The following is a 22,337-nucleotide window of genomic DNA, read 5'->3' as shown; positions in this document are numbered from 1 at the left end:
AACAATGGAATTGGTTTAAAAAAAATAAATAAAAGAAGTCGATGATGATTATAAAAATTCAAATCATACAATTAATATCATTTATCTTAAAAAACCATGTTGTTGTAACATTTAATTCAATTTTTATTCCAAGTATGTGTGTGTGAAAACGCAACAATTCAAAAAACTTTAATATCTTAAACTGCTCATTTAATAATTTACAATGCGAAAAATATCTTTTAATCAACGAGATTACTCAAAACAATTCAACCAAGTTCGAGAGAAGTGTATATTTAAAAATCGTTTAAGAATGAGATCTCAGTAAAATAGAAATAAATGATTGATTATCTTTGTATTATAGATCAAGTTTAAAAGTGCATTTTTATTTGCACATAAATTCGCACGTAAATACGGGAAAGCACAAAACCAGAGGTGTTGCCTGCGGAATTAAACCGATTGCTAGTCTCAAGTGATGTTCTAATAAATATTGCACTTCACTTAGCGCAATTGCACCGTGTCGATTTCTTTGCATGAAATATAATTCGTGTACTTCAAATATGTACAACTCGTACATAGTACAGTCTCGTACGTGGTTTCGCATCGTACACGCATCTCATAATTTATAGTTTTCCTACGTTTCTAATTCATTGCGGTTAACATCGTGCAACATCGTGTAAGCTTCGCTTACAAAACAACTTACTCACGAACGCTATCAAACTGAAAATCACTATGTACTACGCTGTAGAAAGCTAGTAACAGTATCCATTGCTATCTCAGTAAAAAATTAAATACTGATGTTACTTATTCATTTTTGCGTGCATACATGCATACGTAAAATTTCACATATTGCAAAATAATAATTCTTTTTATAATAATTACAAAATTTTTATTTTACGGTTGGGGCTATTAAATTTATTTATTTAATTAAATAAATGATATACATTTGTTGTAAAATGTATTTAATCATAAATTTCGATGTCTTCCATGATTTATCAAAATTTTTTTTTTATGAAATTTTAATTGTTAAAAGTTCTTTATATTTAATGTTTATCATTTTTGCTGAGTAATAAAAGAAGCTGATTAATAATTATTGTTTAACATTTATCATATAAATGTTGACTAATAATATAAAAGAGATAAAAATGCATAAAATAAATTCCAGAAAAGTAAACAGGCAAATAATTTTGAAATTACTTCAACGATATAAATATAGCTAGTGTTACTATACTTTAAGATCACCGTTCGACACCTTTTTCGTAGAAAGCTGGCATATCCGGTGAGACTCCGGGAATTCCATTTCCGACGGAGAAAATCGAATTACGAAATGCACTGCAGCCCTGAATCGCAAACGCATCTTGTCAGTAATGTATTTCCCAAGCGAGCGTTATTATACGAAAGAAAAACGAAAGAAAAACGAAAGAAACACATCACTCGAGCATAACGACATAGTATACTGCAGTCCTGCAGTCTTCCGCGTTTAATGAAGCTCGCTAATGATACAAAGGAACACCCACGTCTGGTATAAAACCAAACGCCATGCTTTTTGCGCAAAATCTTTATAGCTCGCAACTGTAATTTTCAATATAATATATATAAAGAGAGAGAGCGTTCACAAAAGATAGAAAAATCCCGAGGAAAAATTTTCTAAATTCTTTATTTCTTTTTTAATTTTTTACTTTAATTTTTTATTTGCCATGCAATTTTTCTAATAATATAAATGAAATATTTTTTTCTAAATTTTCTAAATTCTTTATTTCTTTTTTAATTTTTTACTTTGATTTTTTATTTGCCATGCAGTTTTTCTAATAATATAAATAAAATATTTTTTAATCACTTTTAATAACAATATATATATGTGCGTTACAAAGCAAGAATTTGATATATCAAGAAGTAAATTTTATCATTGAAAAAGAAAAACTTTAGATATATGGCTATTAAAGAAAAAAGTATTGATTCTAAATTTGTCAGAATTTGTGGTCGACAAAAAGTTGTAACTCATGGAATAAACTCTGCTACATCAACGAGTACATTAACAGTGCAAACTACTTACAGCCAGATATAATTTTAAAGTTTTTCTCACACGCGGACACCGGCACTCGAATTAAGCTCTTTTGGCTTCGTGCTGTGTACAATTTTATTTCTCACGGCTGCGAAAATGTAACGGAATAAAGTGAGTGAAATTCTGAAGGAAGCCACGCACATGCACCAAAAACTTCCTAATTAATTAAATAAGTATAAAAGCTTTTCTTACAATGTGCGAAAAGAGATTTCCTTGGCGTAAAAACAGATTTCTAGCTCATGAATGAAAAAAACAATTTTTATAATTTAAACGAAATAAAATAGTCTGTATCAAAGAAAATAAATAAATTGGCATGATATTCTCAACAAACTCCTTAAATATTAAAGATGTTCTATTAACCACAAAGTATTAGTGAATTTCAAGAAAATGTTTCATAATTTTCTCGCGTACAATTATTTGTGTTTATGCATGCGTAGTTGTCACATCAAGAAAATGGAAAAATTTATGTTTAAAAATTTAATATATATGTATATATAATACATACATATTCTTACGATTTATTCCTTGTTTTACGTTATCGTTAAATATTTCAAGCTTTTTTTAATTTTTTGAAATATTTGACATTAGAGAGTTAAGTAAAAAGACTTTTTCTAATAATATAGTGCAAATAATGACTATAAAAAAGGGAACCTAATAAAAATTCTGGTTTAAAAGAAATATTTAAAATATTTATAATATAATATATATACATACATGTATGTATAATAATATAATAAAATAGATTTTTTATATTTTTACATACATTAAAAATTGAATTATCCTCATTATCCTCATTATCTATAAATTCTGTAAGATAAAATATTAAAAAAAAACATTTACATATATATGTATATAATGTAATACATATATATATACATATATATATATATAATATAATATAAATATTTTCTTTTCTTGTAAAAGATCATTTAAGTCATGTATCATATCACGAATATTATAAATCATTATAAATATATGTAAGATATTCCAATTATGTTGCATAAAGATAAAAATCAAAATTAGCGATCACGTGGCTGAACAACAGCTGTTAGTTGTTAGCCTGCCTGTCGAACGCTACGATATTTTGCCCATGTCGCAATTGCCTAAAATTGAATATGACATGCAAGAGAAAACAGATGCTTCGCAAATAGTTGCACGTAGACAATCTGCGAGAGTGAAAATATTTTCAAATTTATAGTCAATATTTCAACATCGGCAAATGTTACAGGTACCAATACCGATATTTAACTTTGTTTGGAAATTAATTTTATGTTTATACAATAGCCGGAAAAGCATATTTGATCGCGAATGTAAATATAGAATCGCGATCTTTATTTTCTTGCAAATATTCCATATTTAATACACGTCAACAATAAAGATTTCCTATTTTGTCTCGATATTAAATATTTATTAGATACACGACAATTTTTAAAATAACACTTTAAAAAACCTATATAAATAGGTCGATAAAAATGAAATATGATAACAAACTATCACTATAATCTATCTACGATCTGTATTAGCATCGTGTATATAAGAAATTAGAGTGTCTACACTGAAAAAAATTTGTTAAAAACCTTTCAACTAAATTACTATTTTATTAATTAAACATATATTAATATTTAAATAAAATATACATACGTTTTATTAGATTTAATGTTATATTTAATTTAAATATTTTTACATGTTCAATTAACAAAATAATATTTAATTGAAAGGTTTAGTCAAATTAACAAAACTTTTTTCAGTGTGTGACTGTACCCGAGACAATTACAATGAAATCGAAAATACAACATTATAAATACGCGAATAAAAGTACAGATTGAAAACTAAGTACGTACGGCAACACATTGTTTTAATGAAATATTTTCAAATTACAAGTTTCGAAGTTTGCTTGTTTTATGAAATGCTCGAAGCATAAAGTATCAAATAATTTGCTTCCTTTCATATTTGATCAATATTTCCTGCAACTGTGTATAGAAATGTATACTTTATCTATTTTTCTCTTGCAAGAGTGCTCGTATAAGAATGAACGACTTCGATAATTGATGACTATAAAAAACTAGAACCATTATTAAACATAGGTCAATTGCACAGCGAATTGGAGAAAATAATCGACGGCAAAAAAGAATAAAAAACTCGATATAATGATATGACATAGAATTGGAAAAGAGTCGCGAACAATTAGCCAAATTTTGTAATACAATCAAAGAAACGTTAACGAAAATCTTGCAACAGTTCTTTTAGCAAAGGCACTACGTGCTTTTTTTGATCAATGATTCTAATCTGCCGACAATTAATCTCTACGTGAGAGTCATTCAAAATTAATTCAAATCAAGATCAAATTATTAAAACGCGTATCTATCCTTCGTCTAAAAATACATATATTTTTTATATGTAAATCAGTTTTATACAATACATTATGCACAACGCAGAAAGAATAAAAAAATATATTTTTTTATAAAGAAATTTATATTAACTCTTTCTTAACACACCAGTTTTTTTATTGTTGTTTATTTCTAATATGATATTTATATTACAATTGTTTTGTTCTCCTCAAAGTTATATTTTTGATTGATTTTCACTAGCATAATGTTATAATTTTTTTATTAAATCATAATGAAAGTTAATCAAAACATTTAGCGTTTTTTTCCTAATTAAATTTGTAAGTAATATTTATACATCTAGAATCGTATATAAATTTTAATTGATTTTTTTCTCTAATTAATTCCTATATATATAATTTTTCTATATTATAATTTTATGTCATAATTTCTTATCACAAACTTGAACAATAGAGATTCTATATAAATTGATATTTCGCTCGCGCAATATATGTATAATAATGGCGGTTGTCACAGTTCATTAATTATGCCCTAATTCTCACCATGGTATATATCAACATGAGGCAATTTTAATTTAAAGCTACCAACAGCGCGCGCGCACAGCGAACAATTAGGAAAAATTTTTTTTTCTCTCTGTAACATTATATGAAATTTATTTCATGTAAGGCAATTGAGTGTGCATTTTTTCAGACGAAAAATAAATACACGTGTTCAGAGTTATGTCCGTAGACTCGAAAGAAAAGTAAGTTCGAAACTCTCGCACCGTGATATATCTCTCTTCCTTCCTTCCCTCATAATTTTGTCTGCCGACAAACTAATCGTTATTTTGGCCATCGAGCTGATCTCTGTCATCTAGCCCTCAAGCCAGCTGGCAATAAGCCCATGCTCCTTTTACCCCTTTCCACCACGTGCAACGGCCAAATGGACACACGTGGACATTTTATTTTAGAGCGGTTTTACGCATTCGTCGATCCTCGAACGACTATTTATTCCAAATTTAACAAACATACGAGAACATGATCTCTCTACGTTTTTGCATACAGTTATGAGACTAAGACTAATGTTCGTTACGTGCCCGCTCCGAATATATAACTCAAAGGAAGGGAGATTTTAAGATTAGATCGAATATCAAGATTGAATAATACAACTTTGAGTTTTGCAACTTTTCTGTTAAAGCAAATTTAATTTTACGAAATCTCGATATTCCGCATAAATCTTGAATACGTGAGCGATTCCAGGAATACGAACTATATAATAGATAAATCTTTTTACCAGGAACTTAAAAAAACACTGCATATATTTATATTTTCAAACTATGAAGTAAGTTATTAATTCTATTTCTGTATTTTTTAAAACAAACACCATTTTGTTATTTAAATGTAATAATTCCGATGTAAGAGACGTAAGATCAATTTATATCAAGAGTTACTGTCATCTTGTTTATATTAAAAATAGCAATATCAGTTTAAATCCAAATGAGATAATATTTCGTTTTCATTCTCTATATCTTTTTACTCTTCTTGAATCACAAATACAAACTAATTTAACTCCTAATTTAAAAACTACAGAAATAAAGGTTTGTATGCAAGTTGATCCGTTTTTTTTCCGGAACAGTATCATTTTGATAAATATATTTCAATTTTATTTTTTATTCTCGTTGGACTTGTGTAATTTATGTCGCAGAAGGCTGTCGTCGAGCAGTGACAAAAGATAAGCTTTGCTCATTTCCACCTAATCGTGATCCACTAGGCACGAGATATTCCCGGTAATGCGGATAGTGTCGTGATTTATGCCCCTAAACAAGTAGCATGTGTCAGATATAAATTTGTATTTATAGGACCACTGCGAAAACGGTGCCGCAACCTCACGCTCGAGTATTCGCTTACGAAGACAATCGATTCATACGTTTCGACAACGAGAAAAAGAGGGTGCAATTTGAACAGCCACTTTCGTGAAATGCGAATTTTATTGTCTCAAGAAGAGCGAGGTTGAACGTGAGTAAATGTTGAGAGGAGTGTGTATCTGGGACGTAAAAGTACTAAAAATGATGACTGTGCACTCATTTTATAGTTCACTTCACATGAAACACTCAAGGATACTACATTTTTTATACTTGAGAACTTTATTTTATATTACTCGAATGTGGTTTATATTAATTCGTTTACTATCAGTTATTCAAAAACCGATTATTTGTCCGATTGTTTTGTAAATACATTTAGCTTTGGAAATGATTAGATAACAAATTTTTTTGAGACATATCTAAAATCTATATATGTCTATTTTGTTATTTTATTTATTTTAATAAATTATCTTATTAAATTCTTTTATTAAATTATTTTGTAACCAAATTAAGAATAAATAATCTTGTAAAAATTGCAGAAAATGCTAGTATTATGTTATGTGTTACATGTATTCTAAAATAACTTGGAAAATTGCCTGTCATGACTTTTGAGAGAAATATGAACGACTTTGCTCCGCATAACTAAATTCACTAAATTCCAGGAATATATATATATATATTATCACAAATATGACAACACTTGAATCTCAAATAAATGTAAACAAAATTCATTTCTTTAGTCAATAAATAAAATCACTGCTAAAACATACTAAACTCTGTAAACGCAGTTGCAACATATATATATTTTTGCTATTTGAAATTATTTTAATATTATATATGCAATGCGTCAACTGCATCAATTTTCTAAATGAAGAATTCGGAAAAAGAACTAGATAAGATCATTTTAAATTAAAAAGACAGATTTTGATAGTATGTAAATGTACAATAATATGAACTTCCTAATTAAAAAAAACAGACATATATTTTGTTTTTTCTTTTTTTTAGGTAAAAATTTCTAATAAAAATACATTATTTTAAGACGATTTGATATATCCATATTTAAAATAGCTCTATTAAAAAAATTAATAAAATGCATTGTACACCTTTCTTCTGAACCTTTCAAATATAATTAAACGATTCCACGCACAACGAGGCTTATGTACACGCAACGAAATTCCCGAATAACGATAAGATAAGATAATATTAATAAGGGGATCAATTTGCGGGTAAAACTATCTTATTCCTTAGCACGAAATCGAAAATGACACGCTGGGGAATAATCCCCGTTTATTTCTCGACTGCTATATATATAGTCTTACCGACTATATCGCGCCTATGCACAGTTACAAACTGAATTATATCAAGCAAGTGTCTCGTGTAAGCTCATATACCTTTCTATTTGTGGGACTGGCATAGATACTACTTGACACCACCGCGTGCGTCCTCTTCGTCGACTAAATACAAAAAATAAGAAAGAAAAATATATGGAACCGGAAAAGTCAACGCAATCCTTTAAAAATGAAGAAACGTTCGCGGCTGTCTGTCAGTCCACATTAAAATAAATGAATTGACGGAACAATTCCTTCGGCAAAGTTAATTAGCTAATCTTTCATAATAACGATTAAATATTTTACTCGTAATATTATAATTAAATAAAAAGTTTCGATTGAGAGAAAAGATGTTCTATTTCATGCTATATTTTCAGATTCAACTAACGTTTGCAATTTATGATATAATTGCTAATTATTTATTATTAATATTATATTATATAATATGGATATTTTTGATTAACAGGCATGTGTACCTATGTACTTTCTTAACATAAAGAGGTTTAAAGGCTTGATTATAAACACAGTTATTATAAGAGAAATTGGTTTTATCTCACATCTCATTATGTTCAAAATTAAACATTGTACTTTTTTTTAATTCTTTTGGTGCAATTTTTCCTAATATTTTTGCTCACAATTTATTCACAATAAAGAGTGATTTGTAAATTACTTGATTCCAAAGTTTAATAACTTTTGTAATTTAAATTTTATCAAAGTAATTTAAACTATTTTCAATTAATTTTAAAATGACATAATACAGATTCTAACAAATTCTCAATTTCAAAAATAAATATAATTTTTAATATTAAAAAAATATATAAATAACATATAAAATTGAAAAAAAATCTGTATACAAATTTCATTAATGTGAAGATTTCCTATTAAAGAAAATGTAAAGATTTTTCATTATTATATAGTTGTTAATACTTTAATATTCTTTCATTAGAGTAGACTTTTAGTGGAGTATTGGAGACAAGTAAAATCACTCTTTATTGTGAATAAATTGCAAAGAAAAAGTTTAGGAAAATTTGCAACAAAAAAAATAAAATAAACAAGTATAATATTTAACTTTGAATATAATCAATGAATATTACATTATAAAACAAAATGATAAAAAAGTATTAATATTAAAAATATATTAATGTATATTAAAGATGTGTTATATTGCAACAGAAAAATATTTCTATATGAATGGCATTTATATTATCAACTACTTGATAACAACGTAAAATCGAACATTATTATGATTTGTTATCTCTAGTAACGATGTACTTGAGTCGCGTACTATATCCTACGTTGTCGTTACTCAGCTTTTATGTTTTTTTTAGAAATATATAACAGTTCTATGACCGTCTCTGTGATATACTGCTCTAGGAAATATTATATTACAGGTACACGATAAAATGAGACGAATAAAATCAATGTTAGAAATCATCTTTAAGGATCAAAGCGCTTTTTCTACGTTATATGTTGCTGCTAAAAAATTTAAATAAAAAATTCATTAAAATATTGTACTAATACAAAATACAAAAGCTCAAAAATTAATTTATCAATTTCAACATAAAATGATCAGAATAATCTACATTAAAACAAGAAATTTCATAAATACAGTACACAAAATTAGGGATAAAAACGTTGTTATCGCACCTGTTATATTTCATATAATTCCCAATTTGAAAAAGTTCATACAAAATACTAATACACATAATGTGAGACAAAACTTCTAAGTCACTCATATAATATATGAATGTAAAGATATAAAGATATAAAAATTTATTATAAAATAAAAAAAGATTAAAGAGAAAAAAATACAAAACAATATTTAAATATATACATATATATATATATATATGTATACAAAATATATAACTGAAATATATAATTAAATTTATATTGCCAACTAACAACATAGTTAGTAATTTAGTGGTGCTATTTTGTGGTTAAGAAAATAACTGAATGAGGTGCTTCGAGAGCTATTCTTGATTCTCTCGTCGCGACTTGATGTTGTCGAGCGAACGCATAATCTGGGAATCGTCTCCATTTACTATGTTATTCCAATATAATTCTCGCGTGTGTCTCTTCAAACTAAATGTATTATAAATTACTTCATCCAATCTATTTAATCTAATAATTCAAACTATTTTTACAACTGGTTTTTACCTCGATGTTCATTTTTAATCGAACGATCTATAAGATAAAAAATCCTCGAATAATCAACAAAATAGCAAGTGAAGCGAAGAATATAAGAAATTAAGATAAATTAATAAAAGGCACTCAATTTCTTCTTGAGTTCATTAAGCAACTATAATGTGCTACGTTTCGTTAATCGATCAATGAACGAAGTGAACTCACTATCAAAATGGACGGAAGGAGCAACAATAAAGCTATGAGCTAAATGAGAACTTCGAAATTATCTCGACAGAAGCCTTTCAAGTATACAAAGCGAATCTAAAGTGTTCTTGAATTTCGAAACAAAGCGAACTCGGTTAAGTAGCGGTACACCATTCACGTTTGATATTCATAGATATTCTCTCCTTAGACGAATAATCTAGTTCTCTCTCGATCTCGATTGTCAAAACGTTTGTCATTATTTGATATTTATTGAAATAAATCGTTTAACTCCTTAAAGAGAACACAAAATTATTTTATCAAATTTAATATTTATAATTAAATGTATGAATTTTTGCTTATCAATGTTTAAGATCAAAAAATGCTCTTCTTAGATGAATAATCTAGTTTTCTCTCGATCTCGATTGTCAAAACGTTTGTCATTATTTGATATTTATTGAAATGTATTGTCTAACTCCTTAAAGAGAACACAAAAATATTTTACCAAATTTAATATTTATAATTAAATGTATGAATTTTTGCTCATCAATGTTTAAGATCAAAAAATTCTTATTTGTTATAACTAATAAATGTTCTTTCTCGCACAATATTATATTTTATATTTTGTAGCATTAATATTTTCTTGTGCGAATAAAATTAAAGCTAATGTATATAGAAGCAATGTTTTCATATAAAAGCATGAAGTAAAAACATACTTTATATATTTCGTACATAGAATTCATGAATTTTTCCTCGAAATCTTTTTATATATTTTATTATATTTATTTTAATAAATACCGAAAGGGTCCCTGGTTCATTTCTTCAATTACAATTTGACATTATTTTCCGCTACGGTGTCCTCCAATTCAGATTTCACGATTTGTATGCAATGAAATTCGACTCAATTAATCTTTACATTATAATGCGATTACAATGCGAGATAAACACGGAATATATGAAGCGAGAAAATATTACTCGTTTTGCATTTTAGTCAAAAAAAATAAATCGGCACAAGCAAAAAAATCTAAACGAATAATTACGAATAATTAGTCAGAAAAGATGTACAAACGAAAATCTGTTTAACAGCATCGAGTTTATACATCAACACAAAGTACCTGTTATACGATATAAATATCTACCTTTGTAAAAGCAATATATTTTTGTAACTCAATTCACAACACGAGACATTTGTAAAATATTATTAAAGGAAAGATTGCAAGAACACGTGCAATAAAGATAAATATTTTTATAAAAACATTCTCGTTAAATAATCAAAAAGTTTATGAAACTATTATATATATATATATATATATATTAAAGAAAATGGAACAGATATAATTCATGGTCTTAATAATTTTATAAACAGAGGTATTAAATTCATTTAAAAAAGTCTGAGATCAATATACTTCAATCTATGTCTATTATAGCAAATTATGAGATGATTTATATTCATGAATGTCGATTGCCTAAAGGATCAAACGCGAGCTTTGTAGAATCAACAGGTATGCACGATATGAAGATCCATTGAAGTAAAAGAATAATATTATAAAATATATGGTATTCATTGTTCAGATAAAGATAGCGTTAAAAATACGGAATAAAGAGTGGATCTGATTTATATAAATCAAAAAGATCCACGAGAAGGAATTCATAATTTTAAAGATGTACAAAACGGTAATATAAAAAATTCAAAAAATAGAACAAACCCCCAAAATTTATTTTGACATAAATATAATTATGATAAAAAAAGTGTTAAATAATACGCATATAATAATGATATTATCATTATAATGACATTAACGTGGCAAAAACGAAATAAAAGTTATCACAAAGCTCATTACCTACGTCCGCAAATATTTTTCATTGCGAAAACGAGCGTAATTATATATGTCTTCGTAAAGAGACTTAATGATATAATACGCTCATTTTCGTAATGAAAAAATATTTGCGGAAACACTTAATGAGCTTTGCGATAATTTTTATTAAAAATATGCCACTACTCTAACGAGACATAATAAATAATATGCGAAAAGTCTGCTCAAACGCAGTAAATTACAGTACAATTAAAACATAAAAATTGGAAGGAATTCAGGCAAGAAGCATACCTTCACTTCCGGTTAAGTATCTTTCTCGGTGTGACATTGCTACATGTGATATTATGTCGTTGTATCTCACGCGGAAGTCCGACACATCCTCGGTTAAAGCTCGCGAGCTTTCATTTAAACACGATTCACGTCTCGAGATGTACATTTTGCTCGCGAGTGTCTTATCGGATTTTTAAGGGACGAGAACGTAATTTCGTCGGCGACACCAAAGGTCCTTAATTCGCGCGCGTCGCATAGAAAACGATCCGAAGGACCTGGAACACGCGACTCATCTACGCGCCGATTGCAAACTGGAGACGAACGAGGGAACGCGCGAACGACGAACTACCCGCCAAGCCGAGCGCTGCCGAACTCACCCGAAAATGGCCGACGATTCGTCGCTCGTTTCGCCAAGAATTATACTTACTTTCTTATTGTTACAATATATATATATATATTAATCATAGTATCCTTTTCACAATCTTCTTACAATACGGTACATTGAACATATATCTGCGAATTTGTTCAACATATTTATCTGAATAAATATTCAATATATATATATATATATTAAATATTTATTCGGATAAATATGTTGAACAAATTCAGATATATGTTCAACGTATCGTATTGTAAGAAGATTGTGAAAAGGATAATGTGATTAATTACAATGATATATATATATATATATATATATATATATATATATATATATAAATTAACATATATATATGTATGCATACCTGGCGACAATTAGGTGCAGACACCAAAATCGCGACATCGATGTGTATAATAACACGCGAACGATTATACTTCGTGATACTTTCGATGCACTACGATACTACTTTACGAGAGACTTCACGCGCACTTGTCACTTTTAAATAGTAAAAAATAATCGCGAGAATACACGGAGCGATTCGCCTACTAATGTATAAGGTATCTCGACGCGTTTCGAAAACCGCACTGCCAACCCTCGAAATTAAAAATTAGCGTGTTGGTCGCAATTATAGACGCACATAGAAATCAAGGCGAAAGAAACTATAATTTTATGCGATAATGCATTAAGTACGCGAAGCTTTTGGAATATATTAAAATATATATATTAAAGATATATTAAAAAATACATTTTAAATATATTTTACTATATACTAAAAATATATTTAAAATGTATTAAAATATGTTAAAATATATTAAAGATGTATTAAAAATAGATTTATAATATATTTTAATATATATTAAAAATATATTAAAAATACGAAAAGCTTTTGCAATATATTAAAAATAATCATATATTAAAATATCGAAATGCATGCGCAGAAACATCGAGAACTTGTAAGGGACAACAAGAAATGTGTATAAAAAATGTAATTCCCGAAACATATGTATATCTTATTTCTGATTTTTACAATCATGGTTATCTTATATAGCTTTGTTATCATCACCGAGCATGAACAGTTTTCTCTTCATATCGCATTTTATATTCAATCGAAAATCTTACCGTCGACATGATTTAATAAAGTCACACAAATATTTACGATTATTATTTATAATAAAGATTTTAATACACCAATTTTACCTTAATTTCACTCGCGCGCTTCCAGTTCCTCCTTACCTTCGCCGCCGAGAGGACGCTAGTACGCGGTGAAGTTGTCGAGTTTCGAGACGGGGGGTTCGAGATTTCGAGATTAAGAGTCGACAGGTCGGTCGGCCAAACTCCGAATTGATGTTGGAGACCTCGCGCGGTGACAACGCGAAACTCCGATTTCAGTGTTGCCAACGCCGAGAATCCAATTCTCGGGTTTTATGTAGTGGTGCATGTCTGTACACGTACATACACCATTGCATTGCTCACGCGGACGCACCGTAGAGAGACAAGGACCGATAATCACGTGTTCTCCTTGTTCCTCTACCGTGCCGGTATACGCGAGATGCCGCCTGAAAATGCTTTCTGGCCTTCCGTAGCAGAAGGCAGTAGCGTAGCAAGGCTAATAAGTACCTACTTTTTATAAATTTTATATATCCTTATGCACATATGTGCGTATATATATATATATATATATATATATATATATATATATATATATATATATATATATTATATAAGGGATATGTTGATTATTCTTAATTTCTTTTTGATTATTGATGCTATTGTATAATTTGCTCCAATAACTTATAACGTGAAAGAACGTACCGTTGAGTAATATATAATCAATGCAAGGATGTTCAGTATATCATCCAGTAAATTAGAGTTCAAATATATCAATATCAATTTTTTTATAATACAATATATATATATATATATATTGGAATATAGAAAAATGATAAAATATATTTCGGCGATTTAAAAATTTTTTAATATATTGAAAATATTTTTACTACATATATATAAGTGTAAAATAATTCAGAAAATAAATTTAATAAAAATCTACATACCAGCTGTGTGCATGTGTGCAATTGATTTATTGAAATTTATTTACGGAAGTATTTTGCATTTATATATTTATAGTGTGTGTAGTTGTAAAATGATTAAAATATTTTCAATATCAAATTTTTAAGTTTATCGCCTATATAAAAAATATATTTCTATGATTTTCTATATTCTAATATATTATAAAAAAATTGATATTGATATATTTGAACTCAAGTTTTTTACGTGATTAAATATTCTTGCATTGAGCCATCATACGTTACTCGTAAGTTCTTTCATATCTGTATATATATATATATATATATATATATATATATATATACACTTATATATATATATATTATATATATAATATTTCATTTATTTATAAAATACATTTTTAATTCATATTCAACCTGAATGATATTTTCTATATGTTTATGCTATCCTCCGATCTATCCCTAACAAATTAGGAGGTGTAATTGCATTATTATCATCAATTATTATCTTATATTTTTTACCTCTAATTTCTATAAAATTTAATTCATTATCATTTTATCCTTTAAATCAATATTTATTTTGAATTTTCATTAATATTTTTATTCTATTAACATGAGCAGGAGCTCAACCTTTTATCATTATTAGACAAATTTTATCATTATGTTACTTTCTTTATTTTATCTTATTACCTTTCCTAATAAAAATTTGAGATTTAATTATTTTTAAATAAATATTTTAAAATTTATTATTATAAATAAATTTAAAATATTAAAAATAATTATATTTAATATTTAAATTTTTTATAAATTACTATTAAATTAAGTTAATAATCTTGAATTTAAGTTTATGTTTTGAAAACATATTAAAGAAATTTTAATTTTCTATTAACTTTTAAACATTTAATTTTTTTTACTAAATTATTATTAATAATATAAATTTAAATCCAAAAATTAATAAAATATAAACCAAAATTATTGGTAAAATAATTTTCCAACATAAATATATTAATTTATCATATTGTATTCGAGGAAGTATTCCATGTATAAAAATTACTATTCTACATAAAATATTAATTAAAATAAAAGTTAAAATTATTGAATATTTTAATAAATTCCTAAATATATAAATTCTAATTAATCTAAAAAAATAATTATTCCATATTCAGATAAAAAAATTAATGTAAACCCACCCCTAAAATATTCAATATTAAATCATCTGACTCACTTTCGATAAAATCTATAGGACTTCGATTTAATTCAGCTAAAATCCTAATAAACACTATAATAAACAAAGGATATAAAACTACTATATATCATAAATAAAATTGATAATTAATAAAATCAAAAAAAGAATATCTCTCTCTTATTAATATAATAACTAAAATAATTAAAATAAATCTTACTTCATATGATAATATTTGTGAAACTGATCGTATTGCTTCTATTATTGAATAAATCGAATTAGCTGATCATCCCATAAAAATTATAACATACCCTCTAATAGTTATAAAAACAATTATTAATAAAATAGAATAATTTAAAAAATAAATATTAGTAATGTAAGGAAATACTAATCATATTATTATTAAAACAAATCTAATTATAGGACATAAATAAAAAAAATTATAATTAGATTTATATACATAAAATAATTCTTTATTAAGTAATTTAATAGCATCACTAAAAGATTGAAATAATCCTATAAATCCCACCTTATTAGGTTCTTTACGAATTTGTACATATCTTAAAATTTTTCGTTCCAATAAAGTTAAAAAAGCTACCCCAACTAATATAATTAATAACAAAATTAACAATCTTAATATATTTAACGCACTATAAAAATATAATCTTAAATTTTGACAAATTATTACTTGTATAACTTTTTTCTATTATACATCATTAAAATTCTAAATTTAATACACTTAAATTTTGCCAAAGTAATTTTATTTATTTATATATATTTGATCAATTAAATTTATTCATTAAAAAAAATATAATTTAAAAAAAAGTCCTTTTGTACAAAATTTTCTTAATTTTATTATAGATAGAAACCGATCTGGCTTACACCTATCTGAACTCAAATCATGTAAAATTTTATTAGTCGAACAGACTAAAATATTAAACTTCTTTATTTAATTTTTATTTTAATTCAACATCGAGGTCGCAATCATTTTTATTAATATGATCTTTCTAAAAATATTACGCTATTATCCCTAAGGTAATTAATTTTTATAATTATTATAAAAAAAAAATTTTCTTAATTTAATAATCAATCCTTTATAAAAATTTCATTAATTAATGTTAAAATTATCTTTAAATTAAAGTTCATTTTATTTAATTATCCTCCCGATAAAATATAATCATTAAAATAAAATTTATTTCCTTAAATAAAAAAATTATATTAATTTAATAGGGTCTTCTCGTCCCATAATTTCTTTTAAGAATTTTAACTTAAAATTTAAATTTTAAATCTACAAATTAAAACAGCTTTAATCAATTCCTTCATTCCAGTTTTCATTTAAAAAACAATTGATTATGCTACCTTTGCACCGTCAATATACTGCGGCTATTTAAAAATCACTGAGCAGAAATAATTTTAAATTATTATCAAAAAACCATGTTTTTGTTAAACAAGTAAATTAATGAAAATTAATGTGTATATGCATTACAATATATTCAATACAATATTCTCTTAATTTGAACGAAAATTATAAATAACTTATGCGTAACATATATTTTTGGACTCCTAAATAAAAAATATATTATATTATTTGCAAAAAATAAGATGAAATATTTTTTATTCGAATAGTCTCAACTGCTCTTTTAGCTGAATGTTTAGAAGCAATGAAAAAAATCGAGGATCTACGAAAAATTTAAGTACATTTCTAAGATTTTTTTATATGATATAAAAAAAATATATGGTATATAAATTGATTTTTTAATTTTTTTATTAATTTTTAATTACACACACACACACAAATAGATTCTTATTATTTAAAATAGTTTTTATTTTTGTTCTTTATTTACATATGCATACATATACAAAAAAATAAAAATAATATGATAGCCTTTTTGCTGACATTATCTCTCAATATTTGCATCCGTGTGCTCACGTATTAGTTTTTGTACCTACATGGACGCTACCACAGATTAATAGACAGATCGCCAAAGGTCTGGATGAAGGAGAGACCAGCATTTCTCACTGATTTCAGCGCCATATCGTAGTAGTGGTCAATGCAGTAACTATTAATACGTTCCCAAGATAAGAGCGTCTCATGCTCATGAACTCGTCCGGCGGCATGTACGAGATTTATCTTTTCGTAGCGTTCGCGTATTTCGGAAAGGACAGAATTTTATGATGTTATAAATAAATAAATAAATAAAATATTAACCTGACCTATTATAATTATTTTTTAATAAATGTTTCATTATTATTATCATCTAAGTCTAAGTCGTTTAATTAATTTTTAGTTTTTTAATAATTAATTTAATTTATTCTAATCATTTTAATATGTGAAAAATACTAATACGTATACGTTTTATAATGAATTAATATATTTCGAGAGTCGAATTATATATTTTTAATAATATAAAAGTGTTCAAAAATTATATTTGACTTTTAATTTTAATTATTTTAGCAAAGAGTTCCGAAATCTCTTACACACATAATAGGGATTTTGTTCATCCATATAATTCGCAATTAAGTATATATGTTAATTATTAATTTTAATAAAATACAAAATTAAAATTAAAGGTCAAATATAATTTTTGAACATAAATATATTTAATTCGTTATAAAACGTATACCCGTGATAGTATTTTTCTCGTACAAAAATAACTAGAACAAATTAAATTACTCATAAAAAAATTAAAAAATAATTAAATAATTTATATTATATATGATAATAATAAATAACATTTTATAAAAAAAACAGATTCAATAAATATAAGTATATATATAACATGTACTTATATTTATTGAATCTGTTTTTTAATAAAATGTTTTATAAGCTTAGAAAACTTGACTTTGACGTAACTAGCAAATTTTATTTAATTATTTCACGACGGTTTGACGTAATAAAATGTTTTATTATTATTATATAAAATATAAGTTTAAATTCTTTAATTAATTTTTAATCTTTTATGATTAATTTAATTTACTCTAATTATTTTTGTACGAGAAAAATACTATCATGGGTATACGTTTTATAATTAATTTAATATATTTGTGTTTAAAAATTATATTTGACCTTTAATTTTAATTTTTATTTTATTAAAATTAATAATTAACATATATACTTAATTGCGAATTATATGGATGAAAAAAATCCCCATTATGTGTGTAAGAGATTTCGGAACTCTTTGCTATAAAATAATTAAAATTAAAAGTAAAATATAATTTTTGAACACTTTTATATTATTAAGAATATATAATTCGGTTCCCGAAATATATTAATTCATTATAAAACGTATACGTGATATTATTTTTCTCATATAAAAATGACTAGAATAAATTAAATTAATTATTAAAAAACTAAAAAGTAATTAAACGACTTAGACTTAGATGATAATAATAATGAAACATTTTATTAAAAAAAGATTCAATAACTAGTAGGTCAGGTTATAATTTTTTATTTATTTATTTATAACATTATGAGCTATTAAGCTCATCATCTCGTTCGCTCTCTGTCTTGCTTTCATTCGGCAAGTCACAAACGATATATGATACTCGTATGTTCCTACTTCAACTCTCGAGAATCTGAAACAAACGAAACTCGTGTCCAATATACAGGGTGTCCGGTAACTAACAGACCAATGATTACAAATGGATTCTTTGGTCAATTTGGGAACGATTTTTCCTCAGCGAAAATGTCGAAAAAGGTCATCATTTTTTACAACTTTCCAATCTTTGTCATTATGTATCTTTATAACTAAGCCTTAAATTAAAATTTTATTATAGTAAACTCTACCTGAAATTAACTGAAGAATGTAATTATGTTAGACTTTTAACTCCAAAACGTTTAGTTTTCAAAAAACCTATTTTTTTCAATCGCTTATAACTCGAAAATTATTGACTTCTCAACATTTTTGCTAAGGAAAAATCGTCTCCAAATTGGCCAGAGAATCCGCCCTTAATCATTGGTCCGTTAGTTACCGGACACCTTGTATATATTATATAAAAGTGTATAGCACGTCAGAAGCTTGTGAGCTTACAGCGATAAGTAAAAACAATTGCGTATTTATTTCATTGCGTTTATCTGTTTAAACGCGCGCTTTAATTTTTCCAACGTTTTTGCCTGTTTATATTTTAAAGGTCCTCTCTTCTAAAAATCTTGTTTTAAAGATTCTCTCCGCGAGCAAAATTCGAAAACATAAATTATTTAATATTTTTACTTTATTATTTGTAAATCCTCGGTAATTTCAAAATTTTTCTATTTGAAAATTATTAATTTTCTATTGCCAATTAATTTTATCACAGACTTCCCATACAGCACCGATAGATTGCAAAAACATTACAACAATCTTTCACCGCAATATTGCAATATTGCAAATTCACTGCAAAATGTTGCTACATCATTGCTGTTGAATTGCAGCAATGTTAAAATGTCCGCTTTTTGGAAGATTGCAACAAAATATTACAACAACATTGCAATGTTATGAATTTGCAATAATGCATTGTTATTGCAACCATAAACTAATGTTGCATATACAGGTATATAAATGTAAATAAATCATTAATGAAAATACGTTGTAATTAATTTATATATATTACAATATATAAATTATAGAATTTGGATTACATGCAATATTTCCGAAATATTAATGTCATGTTGCTACAAGTGTGCTGGAATTTTGTGCACCTATATCTCTGCAATGTCTTTATAATGTTGCATTGCAACTTGCAACATTGCAACGTTGCTGCAATATAATTGCAATAATCTGTGCTGTATGGGTTTACTCTTACTCCCATTGCACTTTCGTTTGCGGTTTTCAGTATACGATTTTTTATCGTAGTTACTGAAAATTATTATTGTGAATTATACTTGTGCAGTGATTTGAAGAATTTACAATTTCGTTGAAATTGTTGATTTTTCAAAAAAATTACGAGATTCGCGGAAATTGCGTGCTTTCTTGGCATTTTCCGTTCGCGGCAGGCGGTTTATTTTTGATTGTTGCAAGTGTTTTTGTTTTTTTTTTTTTTTTTGATAATAATAATGTGAAATAAATCACGATATTTGACAGATGTGCATATATATAGAAATTGTAATAATAATAATATTATATCATAAAATTGTAAATTGTTTCAATTTTTTATAGACTGCGATAAAAGATTTTACATTTGGATAAGAAACTGCGGTAAGTAAAAATATAAAATTCTTGAAAACGTACCAAAAATATTTGATAACGTAAAAAGGTGAACTTTGAAAAATAAGGAACTTAAAAATTGCACTAATAAATGGGCTATATGTGAGCCGTGCGCGGATGTAAGGTGTGTTATATCGAAATTTAATTAATAGAATTGAGAATTAATCCCAATTTTAAGTCTTACAAATGTCCAAGCTAATTTTTTGTACCTCGTGTACATTTTTGAAAGTTATATCGAAAAATTAAATTTCAATATGCGTTTTACATCTCACATTTCGCATACGGCTCACATATAGCCTATTTATCTCTTATACTTTATTTCAACCCTTATAGAAATTTATTACTAGTAACGCCAATTTATCACTTATTTCGAGTAATTAATCACTTTTATTTCGAATACTTAAATTACTGTATATTATAGTATTTTAAATACTCAAAATAAGTGATTAATTGGCGTAGTGATAAATTTCTACAAGAGAATAAGGAGCCTTTAAATTCTTAATGTAAAAAATTTCAAGTAATTTTCTTTAATAAAATTTAATTAAAAAATTTAATAAAAAAATTTTTGAACACTGTGTTATATCACATTTAAAATTGTGATTATTTCAATAAAAAAACATTTTATGTGTAAAAAATATATTTTTTATATTTAATAAATTTTATATATATATATGCATATATGTAAAATATTCTCTCTCTCTCTCTCTCTCTCTCTCTCTCTCTCTCTCTCTCTCACACACACACACACACAACGGGGGCCAAATCTCTCAAATTGGTCTCATGATCAATTAGCCTGGATTCGCACCAGGGGCAAAGTCTGTTGGTAATGTCAAACGAATTTAGCCTGGACTTGCACCAGGGGCAAAGTCTTTTGGTCGAGTCTACGAAATTTAGCACGGACTCGAACCAGGGGCAAAGTCTTTTGGTTCAAGTCTACGAAATTTAGCACGGACTCGAACCAGGGGCAAAGTGTGTCGGTAAGGGGCAAAGTCTATCGCACGAAGATGGCGGTCTCTTCTTTAGGCAGGCCTTTGGCGATCTGTCTATTAATCTGTGACGCTACTACATATGCGATGTAAGAGAGACAAAGATGGAATGATGCTCTCTCCTTGTCAAGCAGTCAGCATGTTACCACAGAAATTTCCCCTGCTCCTTATGAATCTAGTGAGAATCTTATCGTCCAGATATTTCATAAAATAAGTGACATAACTTCGTGAATTTTTTTTTAATATATTCTTTATATAATAAAGCAGTCCTCTAAAAGGCCGGATTTTACATTTTCGCTCTTAAAAATTTATAATAAATAAAATACGGACTCGCGGCTAACCCAACCTTACCCGTTCCTAACTGTGCATTCCCCCAAGTTTATTAAAAATTTTTATTTTTATCTTTTTTTCATAAAATAGCTCTTTAGAGGACTACAAATGAGCTTACTGATTAAGAATATCCTAAATTTAATAAGATTCATTCAATATTTTCGCTAATATCTGGAAAATAAGAATCCGTAATTCCCGGCCGGCCGATAGGCGTCTCCACCATGTCGCCTGTCGACCCTTAAGTCGACGGTCGGTCGCGAGATGACGCGGCGAGAGGTGCGCGGCG

The 22,337-nt window shown here is 26.7% G+C and overlaps 1 protein-coding gene across 3 annotated transcripts in view; it reads right to left on the bottom strand.

The window, feature by feature from the left end:
* LOC114941906 (QRFP-like peptide receptor) overlaps window positions 1-12,260 on the bottom strand; it is a 112,490-nt gene extending 100,230 nt beyond the window's left edge. For all 3 annotated transcript variants that reach the window (XR_014925307.1, XM_085485313.1, XM_085485314.1), the window contains exon 1: window positions 11,985-12,260. The gene's annotated coding sequence lies outside the window, so the exon portion shown is untranslated. The remainder of the gene's footprint in view (window positions 1-11,984) is intronic.
* Window positions 12,261-22,337: the final 10,077 nt, after the last annotated feature.

Source organism: Nylanderia fulva, unplaced genomic scaffold, assembly GCF_048542155.1.
Source record: "Nylanderia fulva isolate GAGA-0341 unplaced genomic scaffold, ASM4854215v1 Scaffold36, whole genome shotgun sequence".
In the NCBI taxonomy this organism is placed as follows: domain Eukaryota; kingdom Metazoa; phylum Arthropoda; class Insecta; order Hymenoptera; family Formicidae; genus Nylanderia; species Nylanderia fulva.
Note: the sequence above shows the minus strand (reverse complement) of the source record. Positions and strands in the feature narration are given on the sequence as shown.